A 5,358-nucleotide genomic window follows, 5' to 3' on the forward strand; every position below is an offset into this window, starting at 1 on the left:
TTTCAACTCACAAGCATCTATATAGTCGTCGTTTGAAAAGTACAAACACTCACATCCACACATGTAGAATATCATCTTCTTTCCATGTGAAAGCTCAGTTAGTAAAATTGACAAGAATGAGCTAGTATGAAAAAAAAAAGTCAAATTATAAGTTATTTTTACTAAATAAAAAAATAACAAATTAAGAGAATTAAAGACATCTCAGTTTTATTAGCACCCTTTAACTCAATTTAAAAAATAAACTATCTTCTAATGGCATTAAAAATGAAAATATAATACAAAGAGCTCGGGGAATTAGGTCAACCCAAATAAAAGCATATATACAAAATAAACAAAATGTCTCATTAAAAGCCTTTATATATAAACCACTACAAGATTCAGGTGAAAGGAAAAAGAGTATAGTACTCCAAGAATATACTTAACAGAATCTGTGAGGATAGTACTCTTAAAATATTCTTAACAAAATTTATATTTAAAGAAATCATATCTATTTATTTATATAAAAAAATAAAAAATGTTAGTAAAAATAATATTCCACTATTTTGTGACATAAATGTGTAAATTAATATTAATAAATATATTATCAGTATACCGGTCCCTTCACGTTAAATATGAGAGATAAGCATATAGATCCCTTCACGTTAAATATGTGAGATAATTATCTTTTTAATAAGCTCAACATAATTTAATCACAAATTTTTATCCAATAATAATTATTTTATGAGAGATAAACATATAGATCCCTTCACGTTAAATTATCTTTTTATAGATAGTGGAATATAAAAATAGAGAATCATTGAGGAAAAGAATAATTTCATAAAGTTATATATAATTTTATTTAAAATCACTCTACTTTGAAAGTTGTACGATACGTTTACAGAGAGATTTTTTTTTCTATTTTTCTTCAATTTATATTTTTAGAGGCAGAACCTTAACCTCGACTCAAGAGTTAAATTATTTTAATTTATTATTATTATTATTATTATTATTATTATTATTATTATTATTACTACGTGTAAAATAAATAAATAAATAAATAAACAAATAAACAAATAAATATATATATATATATATATATATATATATATATATATATATATATATATATATATATATATATATATATATATATATATATATATATATATATATGACACCAAAGTGTCAAACATAGTAACATGAATTCTCTAATAACTATTTATCGCATATTCGTATAACAAAATCTGTTGTTGAATTTAAAACTATTATCATATAGATCATATTTATAAAATTTAATAATAATTGGAAATCATTTGGCTTGTTAATAAGGTACATACAAATGAAAGTCTTACCAAACTTCATGAAAACCGTTAATTTTTATCATTCTCTTTAACATATCAAATAATTTTTTATTGATGTAAAATTTTATAGGAGTGATCTATATGATAATAACTTTCAATCCAATGGTGAATTTTGTTATACGAACATAGGATGAAGAGTTATCGGATGTGTCATGTTACTAAGTTTGACACCTTAGTGTCATTTGATCCTAACCCTATATATATTGTGAGTGCAACTTTCCGTTTAGATATGTTTTATATGATGTCAAAACTAGGAAATAACGTTTATGTATATTGGGCGGTATCATCTAAGTCTAGTTATGCATTTTAGTGTTCTTATATTAGGAAGCATGTCAACATTATTGGAAATGGTTTGGAAAAGATTTGTGCATCAAGATATTATGTTATGCATGAAAATTTTGATTTTGGGTGAAAGTTACTCACTATAGGTTGATACATACAATTATAGATCGACCTATATGAGATCTTTTTAAACTACAGGTCGACACATATAGTGTACAGGTCGACACCCATACTTCTTTATTAAAGCCTGTAGGCTCTGTTCCATGTGCCTTCTTGCCAGGTCGACCTATAAGAAGCACATGACATTTACAGATCGACACATGACTTGTATAGGTCGGCGCATGGCTCGTATAGGTCTACCTATAGACTTAAAATCTGGAATTTTTGCATTCTTTTAAATTCCTTTTGCATTCCTTTTTGCCTTCAATCACTCGTGCATATAAATACTACATACATTCATCATTCTCTAGTAAGGTTTCTAGAGTGAGTAAAACCTACATGAATCCAGAATAATAATTTTTTTGATTGGGTGTCATCTAGATTAGAGTTGATAACGTCCAATTAGGTTTGTTTTACCGAGAATATTGGGTTGAAAACTTTGAGGGATTCAAATTAGAAAACCAAGTTGGGGTTTTCCTTCAAGATCTCTTAGGGTTTGAAGGTTTTGGACAAGATTGTGCAATTCAGATCCGATCGAGTGAAAGCCTGGGGACAATGGGTGCCTTGCAAGGGGGTAGTGCGAGACGGTGGATCGTATTGGCAAATCTTAGGTTTCAACAAGTGTGCGCTTGAGATTAATTCAACCGGGTGAAAGGCTTAGGACAATGAGTACCTTGCAAGGAAGTAGCAAGAACATGTGAATTGAAGCGACATTGTTAGATACATGATCATGCGCTTGAGATTAATTCAGCCGGGTGAAAGCCTTAGGACAAAGGGGTGTCTTGCAAGAAAGTAACAATAACAGGTGAGTTGGAGTGGCATGGTTGGTTACTTGATCAAGATTGATCAAGGGTTTTGGAGGTGGTAGAGTCAAGATCAAACTTAGGGTTTGTAGAGTTTGATTTCTTCATCTATTGTATACACATATTTTGCAAAGTAAGATTTATTATAATATCTCAATTTAAATTTGAGTTAAGGGCAGACGTACCCATAACGAGGTTGATTGGGGAACTGCCTAATCAAATCCTTGTGTACTCTCTCTCTCTCTCTCTCTCTCTCTCTATATATATATATATATATATATATATATATATATATATGTATATATATATATATATATATATATATATATATATATATATATATATATATATATATATATATATATATATATATATATATATATATCTTTTATTTTGTGGTTTGCAAATTGTCGATTGAATTGATTATTTGATCAATATTGTTTGGATAATAATTTTGAATGCATTTTGAAATTTGTGTTGTTGTGTAGATCACAAACCATTTGGTTGTGGTTAGATTTCTAAGAATAGCAAACACTACATAAAGTTCCAAACATTATTGATCGCACACTAAGTGTTTGACAAATTGTTTGACTTAATTTTTTGTGTGTTTTGATAATTGGAGATAGACTTTTTCTATTGTATTGTATTAAACTAATTGTGATTAGTTGTTGTTGATTGACTTATGGATTATTATCATTGCATTGACACCTGTACGCTGTAAGACACCAGTTTTGACCCTAAGATTCCTCATGCAATTTCATCATTAACATTAGCATTGGGATCATATCTTGACATCCTCCTTACCCCTTTTCATTGGGTTTGTTTTGGGAGAGATCACCAAGCATTTTGTGATTATATCATACTTGTATTTTATCATTTCACTAACCAAAATACCAAAAATATGTCTTTGCATTTGCCTAACTCTTTTGTAGGTAGGGCATGATCTCATTGATTCATCAAGTCCACATCTAGGGTTTGAGACCTCATGAACAAAGAACACAACCAAGAATTTATTCAAGAATGATTATGAACATTATATATGAGTCCCAATGTTCTCTACATGTCATTGATCAAGTTTTCTTCAAGATTTTGAGGGTGATTTGCCTTGGAAATCCTAGTTTGACTGAGTATCTTGAGTAACTTCTCCAACAAGCTATCTCACCAATTGATCAAATTTCTCAAGGGTCACTTCAAATATCATCATCTTATGCATATATGATCTACCATGAGCCAAGAAAGTCAAGAGAATTAGAAGTTAGCAAGTTAGTTGGTGGCGGTTGGCCAAATGGATTCATCTAATCAAAATTGGGTCTCCCTAGACCCTATCTCCTACAATTTTCATTATATGAAAATGATTCCAATAGCAAACTTACTATAAATGACATTCCAAACAACTTTCATGTTGAGACCTAGAGCTAGTTTTTCTTGGAAAATCATTTTCTATATTGAAATATTATAGGTCATTTTGTCTAAACCCTAATTTGAAAGTCAACTTCCCAACGCCATAACTTGCTCAATTTTTATGAGATGAAAGATTTCCAAGTTGCACAATCAAATTCAATGTGTCTACTTTAACTTTGATGTTTGGAGTAGGATCTAATTCAACTTTTTTGAGCATGTGATATGAGGTTACATTATAGGTCACTTTTGACCTATACCATTGATCAAGTGATTTTTCCAAACATCAAAAATGCATAACTCTATCATAAAATCCAAATGAAATGAAATTGGTGACCATTTTGAAGATATTTTAGAGAGCTACAACTTTTATAAAGACACTTTTCTCATTTGAAGCTTCTATAAAAAGTTAAGCAAGGTGGAATATTGAGACATATGGCTTGACACTTAGAAAATTTTTGATATGTCAAATTTTTCCAAACTTCCACCTCAAATTTCTCCAAGTTCCAAGTTCCAAATTAAAAAGTGTTCAACATCAAACTTGTTCCTCTTGATCTCACCTTTCCAAAGAGCTCAAATTCATTCATTTTAGACTTGAAATGCATAGGCTGCGCATGACTTAAATAGGCTGATATCATTTGGCATGGATCAATCTTCAAGCATCAATGTACATTTGCCTTGCAATCCAATCAATCTTCAAACCATCTGATCTTCAATTTGGACCTTCAGCTATCATTTCATGGGCCTATGCGCGCCCATGCACCATGGCATCATCATTTACCAATTTTGGAAAGTGAAAGTGAGTGTGCAAATATCACATGATTCATCTATATATAGAGCTCCATTTTCTCAGAATTGAGAACACCATTGCGCCAACTTTGACCCCCCATTGGAAAACCCTTCACTCTCATAGGATAAACCTGTTAATTCATTTGAATTTGAGCTTGAATCTCCACTGTTTTGGAATTCAATTCTCTAGGAATCCATTGCTTCTAAACCTTTCCATTCTCTTCCTGCAAGCAATTGAAGTGAGTCCAAGCACAAGCGAGCTCAAGATCCATCAAGTTTAGACCTCCATTGAAGGTAATTTGCAGAAATTTTAAACTCTTCGATTCTCTTAAATTCTTGCTCAATTTCATTGATTCTTTGGTTGTCTGAAGTCCTACCAATGTAGGCAAGGAGATTGAGTTGCTTTGAGGTCAAATCAAAGCAACTCAGTTCATGTACCTCAGATTTTAATTCCACATATCTCTTAATATATTTGGAATTGGAGTAATTGGAGGTCAGATTCGAGCTCAGTGCCATTTTCTCTTTAAGATCATGTCCTTGTTTCTTTTTTTGGTGATGGTTTATGTTGACCAGTCCGGTGAGGTTCA

The sequence above is a fragment of the Lathyrus oleraceus genome, chromosome 5, assembly GCF_024323335.1.
Source record: "Lathyrus oleraceus cultivar Zhongwan6 chromosome 5, CAAS_Psat_ZW6_1.0, whole genome shotgun sequence".
NCBI classification, from domain to species: Eukaryota; Viridiplantae; Streptophyta; class Magnoliopsida; order Fabales; family Fabaceae; genus Lathyrus; species Lathyrus oleraceus.